Raw genomic sequence first — 22,624 nt, 5'->3', positions numbered from 1 at the left:
GGGGAGGCTAAATGTAAATACAAATTCTACGTATAACAAGCACATGTAATATATAAACTAGTATACAAAATTTCCACACAACTCAAGGGATGGGAGCTCACAACTACAAACAGAATTATTTGAGAAACAGAGTTCTGAGGATCATAGCTCCAGAACTTTCCTGGCATAAAAATAATCATGTGACTTCATCTCATCTAATGACTGAACACAACAACACATGATTCTTGTTCTAGCTAGAGGAAAACAAAATGACTGAGTTCAAAGGCTTGCATCTGTTTTCTCAGATCTGTTTTCTCAGATACCAGGAAAACTGCAAATGGAAGAATCACAGTCTAAGTATGTGGTACTGAGGAATCGAACCAAGGGCTTCATGCATGCTAGGTGAGCACTCTACATCACCAGACCACATGGAAAATAAGATGAGGGGCTTGGGGTTAGGGGAGGAAAATGGGGATCAAGACATGAGAAAGGGTATCAATGTGTGTGAAGTAATGCACCTTCTGTCTGATGAATATAATGTAACCCTTCTATTAATTACATTAAAAATATATAGAAAAATAATATTAAGTGAAGTAAGCCAGACTCAAAGAATATAAGCTCAATGGTATCCCTCATTTGTCATAATCAGTAGAAACCTTGGGCTCTCCTAGCAGAGATGTACAATAGAACAAAACCTAGATACATAAGGCTATGTAGTATGATGCTAAATGAATGGACCTCCAGGATATGGAAACAAAAGCTATATAATGAGTGATTGTTTTTCTTAATGTACTGTGTTATCTCTCTCTTTTTCTGTCCCTTGGTTATCTCATATTGTTACAGTATTTCACCTTGTTATCTGATATATTGGATAAATGCGTATTTGGCTATTTGAAATCGGATAGGGAAGGGGGGAAAACATGATGGGCGGAGGGGGGGAGGGAAATGGGGACCAAGATATGAAAAAGAGTATCAATGTTTATGAAATAATGCACTTTCTATCTGGTGAATATAATGTAATCCTTCTGTTAATTACAATAAAACATGAAAAAAAGTATCACAGTCTAGGCTGGCCTGGACAATTAAGAAATGCCCTTTCGTGGAAAAAAACAGAACAAACAGAAAGAACGACATCACCCTATTTGTACGGAAATGGGAAGACTTAGAAAAAAATCATATTAAGTGAAGCAAGCCAGACTCAAAGGAACATAGGCTCAGTGTTTTTTCTCATTTGTCATAATCAGTACAAACCTTGGGCTCTCCTAGCAGAGATTTGCAATAGAACAAAACCTGGATACATAAGGCCATATAGTATGACACTTAACGAAAGGACCTCCAGGATATAGAAACAAAAACCATATAATGAGTGATTGTTGTCCTTAATGTACTATGTTAGCTCTCATCTCTTTTGCTCTCCCTTGGTTATCCCATATTGTTACAGTATTTCACCTTATCTGATATATTGTTTATATGCTTATTTGGTTATTTGAAATAGGATAGGGAAGGGAAGAAAACAAGATGGGGCAGAGATGGGGGAGGGATATGGGGACCAAGACATTTGAAAGGGTATCAATGTTTGTGAAGTAATGCACCTTCTATCTGGTGAATATAATGTAACCCTTCTATTACTTACAATAAAAATATATGGAAAAAAGTCTCCCACTAAAAAAAAAGAGAACAAACTAAAAACAATGCAAATAGAAACTGGTAGAAAGGCTGCCTAGCAAACCTGAGTTTCTAAGTTTGAACTTGAACAGCATCAAAACAACAGAAACAAAAAAGATGAACTCCAGGCATGTTTCTTAAGTTTCCAAGCTTCAGTTTCCTAGTATAAAAGCAGTAATTCCATTTGCTTTAGTGTGTATGTTTATTTTACACTTCTCAGACACTCAATTTTTGATCTGATCATGCCATATTAATAGTATCCCATAAGTTAGTTTTGCTAAATTCTTAGTGTACTTCTAAACAGTGTGAAACCTCCTTACCTATGCTTGCATCTCATTTTTGTTACCTAACTGCTACAAGGTTTACATTTAAAATCTAGTTGCCGTGAGAATTATTCATGGTTCTGAATCACCCAAGTTTGGTACTGTCCAGCCACGAAGGAAACCCACACATAACAAATACATTGATCTAAAACATACTTCATACTGGAAGAAAATATGACTAAAATCAAACTGATTTCTTGCAGTCAAAAAGCCATTCAAAATAATGTATACTTAATCCACTGAATCCATTCTTAATAACACATAACATTAACTATATATATATTTGAGAAATTTTTCAGGCTTAGAATGTATGAGACTAATATTGTCTGCAGGACAATTTCATTGGGAAGTCAAAGCGATCTTTAAATACATAAATGTACTTAATAATCCCTGTGCCTGTGAATTAACTGCAAGCTGTACAAAGAAACATATAGTTGTAGAATCTTCTGAAATATCAAGTTCCCATCAACAAAGTTCTTCAATCAGGTGATGCTCTAACATGTTTTATTTGATGATACATGATAGCATGTTCTACAAAGAGCATCTTAATGGAAAAGCAAAAAATAAAGGCAAAGCACCTTATATATAATGAGCAATTCAAATGCTTCAGTGTGAGCTTGATGATATTAAAAGGAATTTCAGCTTTTTATTATTTTGATTTAGATTCTAAGCTAGTTACTTGGGGTTACTTAAGAAGGATCACCTTTGCTTGAAATGAAGTAATTGATCAGACTCATCAGAAAACCCTCTTTCAGGGAATAAAACATAGGTTGTCTTTCTTGACACGATTTACACAGAAAACTATGTACTATCTGATACCCTAAATTATAAGGTAACCGTCTAAAAATCCATCAACCAGTGGAACAATAGTGAACATATTTTTTAATTTGACATTTAGCAGTTCTTTTTTTTTCTCAATAGGTTGTATGCTTCCCAGTTTCTCAATACAATCGGATGAAAACCTTGATGTGAAACCATGCTGGATTAATTCCTATGGACTTTCACTTAGGATACTTCAGAACAATTTTATCTGTATGCTCTACAGACCGAAATTATGAGACCATGGACAAAAATATTTATAGAATTGAAAAGTAATAGTTTTATCTCCATAATCTAATGCAAGATCATCTACTCCCTATTTATTTCCTAATTTTCTTGCAAATATTTCTGTGGTAACTGCTTCATTGAAGATGAATTGGTTACAAGTAAACAGATGCATTCACTTTGGGATATTAAGTCTATCATTACTTAGCTTTTGTCATTAGAAAGGCTCATTATCAATCACTTCAAGGAAGGAGAATGACAAAGACTTGGTCTTATGAGTAACTTGCAATTGGCCTTGTGCTGGAATAAGAATGGATTGTTATTTCATCTTCACTTCAAGCCTCCAACATATGTGACCTAAATTTTACCTAATGTCATCAGGCTTTTAAGTAAAACCATGAAAAACTCATTATGACAGGTTCTGTTGCTTCTCTCTTATGTCTGTGACTGTGCAAGCTAATAGGCTCTTGATCTACTTGGCAATGATTTTGCCTTTGTGCTGAACCTTTTACATGATTTTAATTTTGCCTCTTTTAGCTCTTCATTCCAACTTCCTATCAAGAAGAAAACCTTTTATGCAGTGATTTTTCTTAAAGTATATTTTCCTAAAATTTTCTCATACAAAGAGCAGTGTTATACCTTACCGAAGAGTTTGAACTAATGGCAATTTGTTACCAACGGGCAATTCTGAGATGAGTATATAGAATGTATGAAAGGATTGTTTAATCAGATGGTTTGGGGGGAATCTTAAAAAGCCTTAACTATGACCACATAGCATATATTCAGAAGTACACTGATTGAACTCTGCCTTCTCAGTGCTTTTCCTTGATTACCCTGTGGTATTCATATTACATGATAAAAAAAAACTGGGATCATATGAACTATTATTTGGCTTGCATTTGAAAATATTTTTCTATTATTAATACGTTTTTAAACACCCATTCCTAGCTGGATGCCAGTGGCGTAAACTTATTGTCCTAGCTACTCAGAGTATTGAGATCTGAGAATTTTGTTACAGATTCAACTTGGAAAAAGTCTATGAGGCTTCATCTCTTGTTAACCAGCAAAAAGCTTGGATGAAGGCACAGACCAAATAATAAAGCTGTATCTGTGAACGCAAAAGCCAAGCAAGCACGAAGCCACAGGGATCAAGTCAGTACAAGGAAAAAAATTAGGAAAGCAAAAAATCAATCAAACCAAAAACGTCCAATTCCTCAGTAAGTTGTATATGGACAATCAATCTGCTACAACAAACATGACAGAAAAGAATTTTTTCATATGAATAAGAATTATTCTCCTTATTTCTCTCCTCTTTTGTTGCCCTTTGGTAAATCTCATGTTGTTACAGTATCTGACTTTGTTACCTGGCATATTGTATATACATTTATTTGAAATAGGAAAGGGAAAGGGGGAAAACAAGATGATTGGGAGGGAAATGGGGACAAAAATTTGAGAAGGGGTGTCAATGTGTTAGAAGTAATGCACCTACTATTTGGCGAATGTAACTGTAACCCCTCTATAAATTACAATAAAATAAAAAAAGAATTATTTTCCTTTATACAAATTGTGCATGTAGATATACATAACCCCCATGTGTATAACTACTTAACCTATCTCATAGAACATATGAGAACAGTTTGATATGTTCATGTGCTTATGGTAATATTTAGACTCAGGGTCTTATGCTATTTGCCAACTTTACTGCTGAAGGATTGTGCTCTACCACTTGAGCCATGCCTCCAAACTGTGTAACTGAAGGTGAAATTCAATGACATGTTTTGACTTAGTTATATCACACATGTTACATTTTCTCAAAATGAACTATTACAGTTAACACTGTCTAATTAATATTCCTGAGTGTAAAATGCAATAATTATCCACACTATTGTGAATAATAATAATGTACATAAAATCATTTCACATCATAAACATGGATTGGAAAATATTACTGAAGATATTAAATAATTGTTTGATACACTCTTAATAGGGATGATTAGTTTATTTGAAAGGATCTACTCATTTATATCTAGTTGAAGATTTTGGTATATTTGAATCTACTCCTTTAGTACACTGCTGAGAAGCATACTATTATAGATACTTTCCATTACAAAAATCATGGTCATCAGAATATATTTAGTTTATGGGATACCATTTAAATATAAATGGTGGTGCATGTCATTACATGTCATTACTAATGGTGATCTCATATCAATAAAACATACAGCAATTGTACTGCAAACGGGTTTAAACACAGAAGTGGTTCTCTAACTAATTCATTTTTATGATTCCAGTAAAGTTAAATGGGGAAAGAAAACAAACACATAAATGTCAGAAAAGTAAATTACATTTGCACCATTTTATTTCCACTAAAATAAGATTTACTTCACCAGAAGCACAGGTAGACACTTCATTTTTAAAAGTGATTTGACAAATTTCTTAGTTCTATTTTACACTTCACATGTAAACCATTTTTCTTCAGTTTTTGTCTACAGTTTTCTCAACAACCCTTGTCATGTAGGAACACATATAAGAAATTTGACTTAGGGGAATAATTACAGTTTTAAATCACTACATTGATTTGTAGTATTTTTAAATAAAGAAGTGAATTAATTGTGGCAAACTGAATTTAGATTTTTACTGAAATTCTTCCATTATCCATCAAACCATTGTTCATCAGCATTCCAGCCAAACATTTCTTTGTGTATGTGTGTGTGTGTGTGTGCGTGTGTCTGTGTGTGTGTGTAATGCAACCTGGCATCAGAAAAAAAAAACAGATTTCTTACTTATGTCTACATGAATTTTTTATGTTATTTCAACTAACTCATAGATATTCTGGGACATTTTAATTTAGAGAAGTTATATTTATTATTCAGTGAAAGAAAATAAACAAAAACTTCAAATTTAATCCTTATTATATTTTTAAGGTATTGGATCCTATTCCACAAGTGACAAATTCACTGAGAGAATTTAGCACCAATGTTTCAATGCCCTAGCATATAAAACGTTGATTATTGTTTTAAGAGTAGTGTTTAATAATATGAATACTAATATTTAACCATTTTAATTATTATCTCTTTTGATGGTCTGACCTCTTCAAATCTTCGAGGATTACCTGACTGAACAAAAGAGTGAATGACAGATAACTGATAAATGACTAAACAGCACTTTCTTCTTAGTCATCAAATTTTATGCTGAAAATTTAATTCTTTTTTGAGATATAATTTATTTGAAACTGTCTCAAGTTTATTACTTTTTGATTCTGTTGTTCTTAAATCTACAAAACAGGTCTTGAGAGAGATGGGGTCAGTTTTGCTCCATGGGAAAAATTCGGAAGTCTTCTGAGAATGCTACACAAGAGTGCAGGAGAGCTGTGGCTGTTGCTCCATGTGCATGTGTGTGAGATTCTCCAGGGATGCAGTTAAGCATTTCACAGCACAAAAGTTATCCCCAGAAGCAAAAAAGTTCTTGCATTTTAGGCTACCAAACAAATGTGTTAAAGCTGTTATGATTCATCCTGTTGATCATGTCATAAGAATCATTGCTTTATTTTGTGTTATTTCAGTGCAGATTGTAATTGATTCTGTAACAGGATGGGGATAGGTAGATCGGAGGAGGAAAAAGGGAATGGTCATGAATATATAGCATTCCATTGCTCTTCAAGGAGGTGGAAGTTAAAAAAAATCTTGATCTGAAATAAAAAATTGAAACAATACCCCACACATGGCTCAATAGTTAAGGCACCCTTTTTATGAATATATATCCCCAGTCAAGTTCGTACATTCATCGTAGTACATATTCACCACACCATAACCTACTGGTGTAGTTACTGTTACTGAACTAGAGTAACAACAGGGAATGGATTTAATTACAAATAGTTCTTGTCTCAAATCACAGTGATATGACTTCCCACAACCTAAGCACCACTGTACAGTTGCACAACTGTTTGGAGAGGTTCCCAAAGATGACCCTTGAGTTTACAATTCAATAACTCTCTCCTACTGGATAAGACACCAGCACAGACATAGTCCTTGCTGAAGGTACTCACAGTATTGCCTGCTTCATCTGATGAAGTGTACTATTTTTGACTAATAAATGGTACCTGACATTCATTTTCTTTTCCATAATTATGCTCCTGTGCTTAGGGTATCATTCTGTGCTTAGGGTCTCATTTTGTGCTTAGGATTCTTTCCAGTATCTGAAGAATATTAAGTATATTCCATAATAAAAGTGATTAATTCATTTGTAAGCATTCTAGAGAGAAATATTTTTAGTTGATTCTCTTAACGGTGAATTTGTATACAATTAAAATTGTTACTTTAACCAAAAATTAAATATAAATAAATAAATAAATAAATAAAAACGAATTCCAAGTGGTGTTTGAAGCTAGGTCAAAATTACATGCAGCTCACTGGGCGTGGTATCATTTTATTATTAGTCTGTACAGGTTTCTGCCAACCTGTGTCCATTCAGTCTCACCAGACATTACTTATAGTTGAAACAATATTCCATTTATTATATATAAGCTAGCATTATGTCATTAACCTAATGTTACATAAAATTCATAACATTTTTATATTATATTTTGTATAACTATTTTTTTTGCTAGTAGCATGTTCCTTAGATTCTTCAGTACTGTCTCCTGGAAAAAGTCAATCATATTACATAATGACAATGATTAGCTTATTTGAAGTATTCTACAGGGAAATATTTTTATTTGATTCTATTAAAGTTGAATTTTTATACTCATTATATAAAAGCAGAAATAAGCCAAGTGTAGTGGCTCACACCTGTAATCCTAGCTACTCAGGAGTCTGAGATCTTTGGATCCTGGTTCAAAACCAGTCTGGGCACTAAAGATTGTGAGTCTCTTATGTCCAGTTAACAATTAGAAAAACCAGAAATGGGACTGTGGCTCAAGGAGTAGGGCAGTAGCCATGAGCTGAAGAGTTCAGGGACAGCGTCCAGGCAGCTCCATGACTCCCTCACTCCTACACACATAAATTAGATGCAACTCAATCTTGTTCTATGAATTATTGTATCTCCATATTTTGGGCTTCAAGGAAGATAGTCAGCTACTAAAACACTACCAGGACTATGGGCTAGTATTCAGTCCTCTCTTACTAGTACCTGATCGACAAATAAGCACAGCGGCCACATTCGCAAGGAGAATACAACAGGTAATACTCAGAATTCTGTGGTTGTAGTAAATCAGGTATCTGCTGTGCCGTGAATTGTGAAGCGTACAATCATAACGTTACCTGAATGACTGCTGCTTTAGTATCTAATGTGGGATGCTTAAAATTCAGAAACCATCTAAACTGGAAGGGGTACCTTCGCAGATTTCATTGGTTAAAACTTCAAAACTTTGACCCCAAAATATTTTACACTTACCATAGTGAAGCTGGAAATAATAGATCTCCTAATGAGGTAATTGGTCATAAAATTAAAGATAAGTTCTTCCATTCTAGAAAACTGTTAATAAAGTTATTGCTCAATGAATTCATTACAAGTTCAATTACTAGCAGAGCAATTTCTATCCCTATCGCTAATTGAAGAACGAAAGACTTGAATGTAAAACTGAATGACTACAGGAATATCCCTCCCCATGTTATTATTAGTTTGTACAGGGTTTCTGCCAATGCGGCCATTCAGTATCACCAGACATTACTTAGAGTGGAAACAGTATTCCATTTATTATATGTAAGCTAGTGTTATGTCATTAACCTGTTACATAAAATTCAGAGTATATAGAATGATGCTAAATAAAAGGACCTCCAGGATATAGAAACAAAAGCCATATAATGATTGTTTTCCTTAATGTACTATGTTATCTCTCATCTCTTTTGCTGTCCCTTGGTTATCTCATATTGTTACAGTATCTCACTTTGTTATCTGATTTATTAGATATATTTATATTTGGTTATTTGAAATTGGATAGGGAAGGGAGGAAAACAAGATGAGGGGTGGAAGTGGGGGGAGGGAAATGGGGACCAAGACATGAGAAAGGGTATCAATGTATGTGAAGTAATGCACGTTCTATCTGGTGAATATAATGTAAGCCTTCTATTAATTACAATAAAAATATATGAAAAAATCAGAACATTTTTATATTTTATTTTGTTTAACTTTTTTTTTTACTAGTAGCATGTTCCTTAGATTCTTCAGTACTGTCTCCTGGAAGAAGTCAATCATATTACATAATAACAATGATTAACTTATTTGAAGTATTCTACTGGGAAATATTTTTATTTGATTCTATTAAAGTTGAATTTGTATACTCATTATATAAAAGCAGAAATAAGCCAGGTGTAGTGGCTCACACCTCTAATCCTAGCTACTCAGGAGGCTGAGATCTTTGGATCCTGGTTCAAAACCAGTCTGGGCACTAAAGACTGTGAGACTCTTATCTCCAATTAACAATTACAAAACCAGAAATAGGGTTGTTGCTCCAGGGGTAGGGCAGTAGCCTTGACCTGAAGAGCTCAGGGTGAGTGCCCAGGCCCAGAATTCAAGTTCCATGACAGCCCCCCCCAACCAAAATAAAAGCAGAAACATAGTAAAACCTTAAAGAATAAAAGTTTGTCATAACAGCTCAGAAGCAAAAAAAATCTACAGAATTGTAAAATAATTAAGCATTATATACATACAATTTATCTTTACAGAACAATTGCCAATTATATGTATACACATAAATCTTGCTCTTATTTTTATACATGGGATGAAAAATTAATTGAATACATTGAATCATAAATACCAATAATAGAAATAATATTTTTCATCATTTGTAATCAGTAGAACTCATCTTATTGCTTAATATTTTAAATTAATAATATAGCATATATTTTCAGTTTGTCAGTATAAATAGTCCACTGATGCCTGTCATACATACCTATGCTTTTGTCTAGTTAATTTTTAAAGCTATGTTTCTCACTTATGCTACTTATTGATCACAGTTTAGTTGTGTTTGGATAGCTTCAGTTTCTTCCTTGACCTGCTAAGGTTTTAATATTGTTTTAGTGACCCTGAAAGTTTCCAGGTGTTAAAAACTTGCTCTCCAGAATGACATTACAGGGAGCTAGTGAATTTTTTAAAAGGTAGGTTGTAATCAGAGGTCCTAAGTTCACCTGAGTTCATACCCTGTATAAGTTAGTTCAGAATTGATAATTCTGTAAGACTTTTGTAAAAAGGATAATTTTAGAAGTGATCTATAAAATATTGAGTTATAAATAATAGTAATTTAAAAACTAATTTGTAATATCCATTTACTAAGCCATAACTAATAAATCATGAAAATCTTAAGAATTAGTTATACCTATTAACTTTTGAAAGTGGTTGCATAGATAGAAAGGCAATGAATTCTATAGTCACAAAAATTAAACTGCTATAAACACTAATTGTTTAAAACTCAACTGCTTTACATTAAGAACCAAGCATATAAAACTATTACATGAACAAGTACAGCTTTTGATACTGTACAAAATAATACAAATTTTTAACATCCTAGTTTTATTTAAAGATGCAGTTAAGTACATTACTATGCCACTTTTGCTATAGAAATTAAAATGAAACATGACATTTTTTTCTCCATATCTCTCTTAGAGGTGATGCATACTTTCAATTCTACCTACTCACTTATGAGGCTGAACTACAATGATTGGGGTTTACAGCCAGCCCAATTCCAAAGGCTGTAAAACTCTTTTCTTCGTTTAATGAGCATATATACAGAGTGGAAATGTTTCTCAAATGGTTCTAGTTTTCGGCAAGTAAGAGAATGGACAGTGTCCAAGCTTTGACTTCATGCCTTTGCATACATAGATACAAAATGTTTCAAAAGACCATTCAACTTCTTATCTTTAAGGATAATTTGAAGTCGGGGCATAAGAAGCTTTTACACAATCAGCCCTCTTTCTTATATCTGGAATATAATCAAATGACTTTGATTCTTTTACACAGAGTTACAACTATGAAGCTGAAAACATTTCCCTTACATTTTTGAAGAGCTAAGATTGAAACCAGGACCACACATAGGCTAAAAAAGCCCTGTAGCCTTGAGGTACATCCCCAATCAAGTATTTCCATTTTCATACTCAGTTGACAAGTAATGCATCTTTTTTCTGAAATAAAGGATCTTGGTCAATGGTTGATAACCAGAGGAAATTCCTTTAAGTGTAAGAGATAAATGACCCTTATCTTTTCTCATCTGAGTGAGGGTCTATACATCTAACTCTTTTCTATAGAACTATATAGAAATTCTATATTCTCTTCAATAGAGACATAACTTTCCATTGATCTTATTCAGTTTTAGTGATAATCTAATCTCTCGATTCACTTCTTGCCAAAATGAACAACTATCTGAGCTTGTCTTTAACATCCTGATTTTCTTCCTATCTTTAAGGGATGTTATCAAAATGTCACTTCTACTACTATGCTTTATTGGTAAATTGTCAAGGGCACTACTGAACTTCATCTTGAAAAGTGTGGTGGTATATTTCACATTTTATCTGAATGAATCCATAACCTGCATTTGAAAAAGAGAATTCCTACTCTTCCTTGAAGCATTCTTTTGTGTGTACAAATTAGTGGTTTGTTTTAGTTCCACTAAATTACCACTCAATCAAATTGTCTTTATTAATTTCACTTTTAAATGTCAGAGTAGGAAGTGGTGTTGTGGTTCAAAATAACAGAGTGGTAGCTTTAAGCTATCAATCCAAGGGACAGTGCCCAGGGCCAGAGTTCAAACCCCAAGACATACAAAAAACAAAACAAAAATTAAAAAAAGCAAAAATCACAGAGTAATATCACTTAGTCCTAAGACCTATGTTATACTTTATCTACTGAAAATATGCAGCTATAAAATGCCTTGGACTTAATAATATTTATGCTATTGAGTGCAAAATATGTGTTTCCCTGTTTTTACTATATTTGATTTTGGTCTATTGTGCATACATTTATCTGAATTAAAGAAGGGAAAGTGAACAACAAAAAAGTGAGACATAGGAAAAAGGCAACCAACACAACAGCAATACTCACAAGAAACTATGTTGAAAATTAACTTTGCAATTTGGAGGGGGGATGTTGGAATAGGTAAAGAGAAAGAAAATCAAGGGAAGATATAAAAATGTTCAATAAGAAATGTACTCACTACCTTGCACATACCTTAACAATAAAATGTAATATATATGTGTATATATATATGTATATGTATAGATCTTATAGTTCTCCTCATTTGAACTTGAAACTTGCACAATCAATTTCCTACTCATTAATTTTCTTAAACTGTCATAGATATAGAAAATTAATATGTACTAAACATATAGTGATTATTAACCCTAAAATATGCAACTTTTATCTGTGTGCATCCCTATAGAAAATTACATTAGAGCTCTCAATTGCTTCAGGACAAAAACCTAGGAATTACACTTTAGTAAATCTGAATCACTTTTCCATCCCCAAATAGCCACTATTACTTCTTCTGATGCCTTTTACTTCAGCAATACTCCTAGATCTTGCTTGCAAGGCTGTAGCAATTGCAACAGGTTTCCTACCTCCAGGGCCAGAGCTCCAAATCATCATTATTTGGTGTTTATCAGTTGATCACAACATGTTACTCCCTGTTTGCAATATCCCAGAAAGTTCCTATTCTGTTGTAACCAATTCTAACATCTCTGTGTTACAGGTCTGTTACCTCTGTAATTCTGTCTCACACCCTATCACCGTGTATGTTCTAATTTCAGCTGGTCTGTTTGCTGTAACTAAAATGTGTCAAGCAACTTCTTTCTCAAACCTTTGCAGTTATTTTTCTCTGCCTACAGGGCTCTTTCCACAGATACATTTATCTGCTCAAATGTCATTTATCTTCTTAAATGTCATTTCAATGTCTGTGATTTCCACTTTTCTTAAATTAGACTATTTTCCATCATTGGCACACTGCAATCTTTCTTCTTTATTTTACTTCTGTCTGCACATTGCTATGTCATATTACTTTTGGTATGTGTTTGTTTATAGATAATTTTTAATTCATGTCTTAATTTTATACAAGAACTTTTTTCAGAAAGACTTCTGAAAAAGATCCCACATAGATTTGCTGAACAAATACTATCAAATGAATGAGTATTAATTCATAGAAACTTTTCTTCCTCCTTAACCATCAAGATCATGATTCAGCTTTTTTGTGAGTTTTCTTATGCTATTAAATGAAAATAAATCTTGGACATGCATGCTGAAAACACTGAGTTATCTGGTTTTTTTTCAAAAGTAGATCCCAAGGTGAGAGTTTATGAGGAATTAGTTTATTGGAGAAAGACTCTAGAAATACAGGGTCTTACAGGAAATAATACGATCTCTGCGATCTGATATGATTCTCTGGGCAACATTAGTCTGGCTATTAACTTGTCTGAATGCTTACCAGCAAATCAAATCTCACCCTGGATCTCCCAGGGTGTATTTGCTCTCTCATTTCTATACATTATGATTCAAGGTTGTTAGTCTCCTGAATTTACAGACGACAGATAGAGGACTAAATTGGTTTAGTCAGTTCCTTCAAGAATTATATCAAGAGTTAATTTCTCACCTTTCTGTCATCAAATTTGTGATAAGGCCTTGTCCTTTCTATTATTTGCTATTTGCTTCCTCCAATCAAATGTAATTTCCCTGACTACTCATCCACATGCTCCTGCTGTTAATTATTAAAATTAAACTTCAACATTGATGTATTTCTGTGAAAGATGAGAATATGGGCCCATTTCAAGATGTTCTCACATTTCCAGTCTCTTTATGCTTGTCTAGCAGATGTCTTTGGGAAAATACAGATAGCAAATACAAATATCAAAATAGACACATCTCTGTTTATAACACAGTGTTACTAACATACTTTTGGAAATCATTAATTGTACATTCTGTCACCATATTTTTAATGATAATATAATACATTTCCAGATTGCTGTATAAGTGATCTGTTAACTGCTAATGCTATTACATGACTAGAAAATATCACTGAGAAGTAATAAAGGACTAAGGAATAAATGGCTTGTTTGCAAAATAAGGTTCTTATTACGTGGATAAAAGTGAAATACAATATTAAAACAGAAAATTCTTGAGAGACTAATAATATTATATGGCTTGTTGAAATTGAATGCACATTGAGCTTTCCTGTTTTCAAAAAAATGACACAATTCCTAGAAACATCTATTTTATATTTCCTGCAATAATTATTCAATTCTCATTCATAACTTTTATTGGAGACAAAAATGAAAAATCAGTTTAGGAATGATTTAAATTATTTGTTTTCATTATAACATTTCACAATCACTTATTAAAGACAAGAAATAAATATTTCCTTGTCACTTATTAGCAATTACTTATAGTTGATTAACATGCTGTGGAACTTATGCTGCTTCAAGACTGCTGTCATAGAAAAGAATAGGAAATTAATTTCTACTACTAATGCAAATCTCATTATGGGACCCATAAATAGAGTCAAAAGAGTCAATTTATTCACAGCCCACTCCACAGGAATCACAGGGATTCAATCATGGTTATACTAATGTTCAGAGAACTTTCAGCTAGTGATGCAGAGTTGTTGAACTTGAAATAATCTGATGTAAGGATTGAGAGATAATTTTAGGCCTGATCTGAGGTAATAAAGTTGGAGGAGTCATTCTGCTATCATTCTTAGGATTTGAGCAAAGGAAACTTTGGAGGAAAAATGGGCCTGAAAATTTAGTTTTCTTCGATTTTAGTAAAATGTTCTTTCATGTATAATATTCACTTCTACCAATTATGAAACCTTTGCTGTACTCCATTATCTACTGAGAACTCAGGGTCTTTCATTTAAGAAATGTGAAGTCAAAGTAAAGATTTTGCCAAACCAAAAGACATTTCCTTTGTGAATGGCAGGGATCTCTAAGAGTTTCTCATTCAATGTGGCTTTTCCTGCTCTTTCATTAACGGAGAAAAGCATCCTATCATTAAATATGAAACACTTGCTGGCAGTCAATAAAACATTTCTGTACTTCTCTCCATTTAGCTAAAAGAAAACAAAAAACAAATAATATTTTGCAGTGTGTGTTGTGGATCCATGTTCTTTGCTTTGAGTCCTGCTAGTCTCCTTTTCCAAATAGCAGTGATTGAAATTAATGGAACCTAACATTTCTCCATGCCACTAACATGGTGGATGACCCACAGAGAGCTTTCAGATACTGACCACTGTTTGTTGTGATAAACCTACCATTTAAGGGCTGGGTGCTTGGCCTAGTGGTAGAGTGCTTGCCTAGCATCCATGAAAACCCAGGTTCGATTCCTAGGTACCACATATATTGAAAAAAGCCAGAAGTGGCGCTGAGGCTCAAGTGGTAGAGCTCTGACCTTGAGAAAGTCCAAGGACAGTGTTCAGGCCCTAAGCTCAAGCTCAGGACTGGCAAAAAAAAAAAAAAAAACACCCTCCCATTTAACCAAGCTAACCACTCTATAATTAATTAAACTGAAATCAGGGAGGCTTATGAGAGTTGTGAAGCACAATGACTTTGATGGTAACCTTTATTTTGGGTCAGTGACTGACATTCTCACACAGAGAAAGTCATTCCAGTGGCCAGAGTTCCCGAAAGATTAAGCTCACCATTGTTTGTAATTATGCTTTGTCCTTCCAGAATGTAAAGTACAGAAGGAGATAGTTCAAAGAATAGATATCTAACTCTAATAGAAAAAAATAGTTTAAATAAAAAATTTGATAGAAAAACCATACTAGGAGGAAATGAGGGACAGGATGACACTGTTCAAAAATAAATGGACTCAATACCTGACTTATATAACTGTAACCCCTCTGGACTTAACTTTTACAATAAAAAAATTAGAATAAAAAGGAGATTTGATGTTTAAGGAGAATGAAACTACTTTAGGCAGAAATTAGTTATTGTTGCTAAATAACCATTGACTAGTTTACCTTAATTCTTAATCATTTCTTGGTAAAAATAAACTTGTTCAAATTCTATTCACTTTATTTCAATAGTGATAGAAAAAATGTATTTTAATAATCATCATCTTAATTTATAAAATATAATTTACAAAAGTTAACATTTCCATCAATTGAGAATATATTGAAGTTTAAGTCAGCAATTAAATAAATACAAAAATAATGAAAATAATGAATTGAAAAGTTAATGGAAATTTCAGAAAATGTTGACATAAAACTATTCCATTAGATGAAGTATAAAATGAGGAAAGAGTTTAGAGATCAACAAAATGATTACCTTTTGGGTATATTTATAAGACATAATTTATAACCACAGAGAAAGCATAAATGTCCTTGTAACCTAATGATGTAAATAAGTTTTAGACCAGGCTCAATTAATTGTAAATGTTGAATCAAAGAATTGCTCTTGTAAATAATTTATGTCTAACAAGTGATTATTTTAGTCCAAATGATAGAAACTAATTCCTTGTAAATACAACTAATTTATGAAGACATATAAAATAATTTTTGTCAATTATACTTTTAAGAAATGCATTTGAATTTGTATGCTAATCATCAACTTCAAAGTAAATCAAAGACAATATTACCCTCTGTACATAATTAAGATATTCCTTAGAATTTATGGTCAAAATTTTATAATGAGTACGAAGAGCTTGCAGAATTTTATTTTTTGGCCAGTCCTGGGGCTTGAACTCAGGGCCTGAGCACTGTTCTTGAGCTTTCTAAAAGCTAGCGATTTACGACATGAGCCACAGCATGATTTCTACCTTTTTCTGTGTAAATGATACCAAAGAATCAAACTCAGGGCTTTGTTCATACTAGACAATCACTCTTACCATTAGGCCACATTTCTGGCCCCCAGAATTTTTGAAAGTGTAATCACTAGATCTATGAAATAATCAGAAAATAAGCAGATTTAAAAGAAAGTATGCACATTTTATTAATTGTTAATAATATACCCAAATTATGTAAAAGGAAAATGCAAAATTGTTAATAGCATTTTCCATATCATCTTATAGTATAACTTATTTTTCATAAAGAAAGGAGAGATGGTCATTGTTCTCTTAATTATGAGTTTTATTTTAAAGAATGAGTTCTATGCAGGAAGGATGGCATATGTGAGTGTGTAGAGCAATGTTTATCTGAGGTATTTTTATTTCCTGTGGTGATATTTCCACCTGTTTGATGAAGCACAAAGTCAAAGGATAGTGATATACATCACTGAATTTCACATATGATATATATTATGCATATATGTGTATCATATATGATGTAATTCCCTACCAAAAGTAATATTTTCACTTGTTACTCTGTGTCTTGTATATATGTTTATCTGTATTGGGGAAGGAAAAAGGAACAAGAAAATGGTGAGACAAAGGACAAAGGCCAAACACATAAAATGTTGGAAATGAACTTTGCAGCTTGGTGGGGAGGGAAAGTGGGAGAAAATCAAGAATACATATGCAACTGTAACCCCTCTGTACATCACAATGGCAATAAAACAAAATTAAAAGGTAACAGATAAAAGACAATTTTATTTTTTTATTTTTTGAAATATTTTTATTGTATTTAATAAAAGGGTTACATGATATTTGCCAGATAGAAGGTGCATTAATTCACATACATTGATACCCTTCCACATGTCTTGGTCCCCATTAACCCCCCCTTGGTTTTCCCCCCTTCCCTGTCCAATTTCAAGTAACCAAATACAAATGTATCCAATATATCAGATAACAAAATGAGATATTGTGACAATATGAGATAACAAAGGAACAGCAAAAGAGATGAGAGATAACATAGCACCTTAAGGACAGCAATCATTCATTATATGGCTTTTGTTTCAATGTCCTAGAGGTCCATTCAATTAGCTTCATACTACATGGCCTTGTGTATCAAGTTTTTGCTCTATTGCAAATCTTTGCTATTAGAGCCCAAGGTTTCTACTGGTTATGATGAATGAGGGAAACCATTGAGCCTAAGTTCCTTTGAGTCTGGCTTACTTCGCTTAATATGATTTTTTCTAAGTCTTTCCATTTCCTAACAAATGATGATGGATCCACAAGATGTGGTATTTGTACACAATGGAATTCTATGCTGCTGTCAGAAAAAAATGACATCACCCCATTTGTTAGGAAAAGACAATTTTAATATATGCTACAACATATAGAACACAAAAGTGGACAGTTTAAAAATAAGATATATCAGAAATCTATAACTTTTTTCTAAAAAAATCTTTCCAGTCCTGGGGCTTGCACTCAGGGCCTGAGCACTGTCCTTGGACTTTCTCAAGGCTAGAACTCTATCACTTGAATCACAGCACCATTTCCAGCTTTTTTTCTATGTATGTGGTACTGAAGAATAGAACCTAGGTTTATGTGTATACTAGGCAAGCACTCTACCACTAGGCCAAAATCCAACCCCCAGAAGTCTATAAATCTATAACTTTTTAATTGGAAAAAAGTAATTTTTGAAAAGGTTGAATAAATATGAAGTAAAACTGTATACAAATGCACAGAAGAAAAAAGAAAGGAAGGAAGAAGGAAGGAAGGAAACGAATGCTGGCCACATTGTCAGTATGCATTGTTTTCTTTTGAATATATATCAATTAGGTCTTTGAATTTCAATGCACAGTTGAAATAACATGCTATAAATAACGTGTTCAATTTATGAGTCTGTCTTTTTATGCATTTTCCAGCCATTGTTCTTATAAATGAGGACATTTGGTAATTGGAAATGTCAGACAACCATAGAAAATAAGGAGGAAATAAAGGGAGAAAGACATGACAAAATACTCTAATATAAAAATGAAAGAATACAATTATAAATATACTAATAAGTAAATGATTTTATTTGAAAAATGAGTAGTTACTTTGCCTGATAAATTCTTTAATGCTGATTTCCATTTCCTTCTGAATTAGTTTAACTGAAGATTGAACTGATTTATATATAAAATCACACAATTGTGTATGTTCCCCTATTAATTAAATCATTGGCCTCATTACATTATTGCCACACCAAGAGTATCATACCTTATTTAAAAATAGAGACTAATGGTATCCTTAAGAAATGTAAACACATTAACTCTTTCTCTGATATTTACCTCTTGAGTTTCAAGAATTAAAGGATCATAAGGCATTGTTGAAATAAAACCTCGGAGAGCTATTGTGAAATCAGGGCCAAAATGTTTTTTTTTTCCCTGTAATTGTCACTGTCATGTTTTCATTTTAAGAGCCTTTGGAGTATGAAAAAATAAAAAGTTCATAACAAGTGTATATCAGATGAGGAAGAAATGCTTTGGCACTAAATATAATTGCTTAGTTTCAGGAAAATTAATAGAGTTTAAGTAATTGGCTTCCTGCTGGTGAATGATCAGATCTGTTTTTTTTTCATTTATTTTCATTGTAATTAATAGAAGGGTTACATTACATTCACCAGATAGAAGGTGCATTACTTCACAAACATTGATACTCTTTCTCATGTCTTGGTTCCCATTTCCCTCACCCCACATCCAGTTAGCAATATTCAGCAAACTGGGTCCAAGGTCTACAGGTTGGAAATTATTGGCAGAAATCTGGGTTACAAAAATGCCTAGAAAAGTTACCTAGATTTTTGTTATTGTAATTGTTGTGGTTTTATTTTCTAAAGTGATAAGAGAAAATATTTGTAATGTTTTACACCATAAAATTAATTGAGCCTTACTCAGTATTATAATCAGAGAATAATATGTAGTATGTTATTCCAAAGATGCATTAGTAGTTATTTCCTCAATATTCTGGGTACAGAAAGTTTAATGTGACTAAGTTTAATGTTAATGTGACTAAATTCTTATGAAGCCTGTTCTTCAGCATTTACATGATAACTCACATGTCCTTACATGAACTTTCTTCTGTTATATGAAGAAAAACCAATCATTTAGGTATGTTATGTAAGTTTTACCTTATGACCTAATTAAACCTCAATAACTACCTTAAAGACACTATAACCAAAAACAATCACTTTCTGCATGAATTTTTAAGGATACCTTGGCCCATAACAGAGGATTTATAGATGAGAATGTCATTCAACTACGCATGGGGCGTCATGAAAACTTATTTGCCTGGCAAAGTTTATTTCAGGCTATATTAGTTTAACTTATTTACTCCCAGGGGAAACCATATTAACACAATAATTGCAGAGGAATCATTCAGGAAACATAAGATGATAAGCGTAAGAAGATACAAGAGTATGTTAAGTTGACCCACTCTCCCTTTAAAGTACAAGCAATGAGAAAAGTAAAATAAAATAAAGATAACTAATAGGTGTTCATTATTTGGATACCAAAATTGTTTCCTGGGGGAAACACACACACACACACACACACACACACACACGCACGCACGCACGCACGCACGCATACACACTTTCTATCTTTCCTGTGGCAGAATTCTGTCCTGCACTGTGGCAGGTGATTTAGCAGGAGTGAGGAAGGGTGCTGTTGGTGACACAGGACTGGTATGAGAAGATGTCAGTTCTTTCAAATCTGGAGTACCTTGTCCTTGAGAAACATGTGTAGAATTTTTAAGGGTTTTTTTATTCTTTTCAGTGACAGTTTATAAAATGAAATTTTGTGGATAAAAAAATCAATATGAGCAAAAATATCATGTTGGTTTCCCAACAGGAGTTCCTCAAGGTCCTTCTCACTGGAGGAACGCAGAACTGCATGACTTCTGTCAAGCACGAGAGGTAACATGGTTATGTTACCAAACAGGGAAGATCAAAAGTGTTTGGTTGTCCAGGTGTTATACTGGGAAATAATGATAATCATGACATATTATTAAGCCAGTGAGACTGACCTCCATTACTAAAGAAAGTCCCCTGGAGTGACTACAAATACCCAGTGAGACTGGTGTCAACTATATCTTCAAATATCACACGTCAAGTCATGTGCATGCCTGGGCATACACACAACCTCCCCACCCCCACATACACATACACAGATGCACACAGCGTATGTGTAGACATTTCCCTTCTTGTAGAAAGAGAGAAATGTCATACTCTACATAAACTCCTCTCTCACACATAAGTGATCTAGTTTCATATTCCATTCTTCTATGTGAAGCAATGTTCACAGGATCCAAATATCAGATACATGATAAATTTGAAAACCACCATTCTGCCTACTAGACTCATATAGAACTTGTATTAGTTCGCATTTCACTTTGTGACATCTTGCTTCATACTTCAATATCATTCTTACTAAGTAATTGGTGAATGAAGAGCCTAGGAATTTATATTGTGTCTTATGTTCCATTGTCTCAGTCTTTATTTTCAATCATAGCCTGAAATAGTAATTGATTTTTTAGAGAAAATACATTCATTATATTTTTAATTGGAAGTAAATATTCTACAAATGATATTATAAAGTACATTTAAAAGGTTTGTGATCCTTACAATCTTTACAATAATATACAACTTCTGTTATGAAAAATTTAATGAAAATGATCCATAGATTTCACAGATAAAATGTTAAATATTTTCCTCAAAGTAGAAATAACTTGTTTGCATTCATTGTGAGACTAAAATCTGATTTTGTAATAAATAATTTTCTCATTCCAGGAATCAGTTTTTTTAAATGAATATTTAAGTCTAAAGTAAGTTTGGAAACATAAAAAAGTTTACAAATATACAATTTACTGAGTTCTTTCAGTAGTGGACAGTTTCATAAAAGAAATATCCAATAATTTGATAACCAAAAATTAGAACTTCCAAGCTGGCATAGGCAGTACATGTACTGAAACTGGAACTATACCGAGAAGACTTGAATGGGCCTTGTGCCAGGATGGCACACAAACTCCTGAAATAATCTACGTTTTTTCTTTTCATATATAGATCTTGGACTTCAAACACAAGTTCTGATGCAATTATACCCAGGGGATGATTCAAGTGTAGGATATACAGTAGTGACATTTCATGGTGCAACTACATCGATCTATTATCAGATAGTTGAAAAAAAGAATATTAAAAATGAATGGGGAGGGGCTAGAACGAGAGGAAAGATGAAAAGTTGAATAAACGCAGTAATAAAAAGCAATGTAGAGCCGGGAGTTTGGCATAATGGTAGAGTGCTTGCCTAGCATGGATGAAGACCCGGGTTCGATTCCTCGGTACCACATACATAGCAAAAAGCTAGAAGTGGTAGAGCCCTAGCCTTGAGAAAATCTAGAGACAGTGCTCAGGCCCTGAGCCCAAGCCCACGACTGGCAAAATAAAATAAAATAAAATAAAATAAAAAGAAATGTATTTGGTGAATTTGAAGACAAATCTATGCAAAAAGTTAAAAATCAACCTTGATGCAAACATGTGAAGAAGAAAATAGGAGACTTGATGTGACTGATGGAGGAGTAAGTGGTCATGGAATGCTGAATGATAGGAGAGGTGAGACTACTCAAGTTGTACTATGTCTATACAGATGCATATCTTAGAGAGAGAAGTACTGCATATGAGTAGATACATATCTTAGAAAACAAAGAGACAAGAGAGAGAAATGGACATATTAAATTTCAACTTCATCCAGATTTAAAAAACATTTACTAAGAAAGTAAAAAGAAATTGCTAAGGGATCAATCAGATCTCTCCAGGAAGAATATTCAATATGTGAATTGTGAAT

The 22,624-nt window shown here is 33.2% G+C and overlaps 1 non-coding gene across 1 annotated transcript; it reads left to right on the top strand.

Moving 5' to 3' along the window:
- The first annotated feature begins 21,726 nt into the window (after window positions 1-21,726).
- LOC150054777 (U6 spliceosomal RNA) lies at window positions 21,727-21,831 on the top strand. The gene has a single exon (XR_016537769.1). It is a non-coding gene; the product is annotated as a U6 spliceosomal RNA (small nuclear RNA).
- Window positions 21,832-22,624: the final 793 nt, after the last annotated feature.

The sequence above is a fragment of the Megascapheus bottae genome, chromosome 14 (genome assembly GCF_031878675.1).
Source record: "Megascapheus bottae isolate mThoBot1 chromosome 14, mThoBot2.hap1, whole genome shotgun sequence".
Classification (NCBI taxonomy): domain Eukaryota; kingdom Metazoa; phylum Chordata; class Mammalia; order Rodentia; family Geomyidae; genus Megascapheus; species Megascapheus bottae.
The sequence above is the reverse complement of the archived record's forward strand: the minus strand, read 5'-3'. Positions and strand labels throughout refer to the sequence as shown.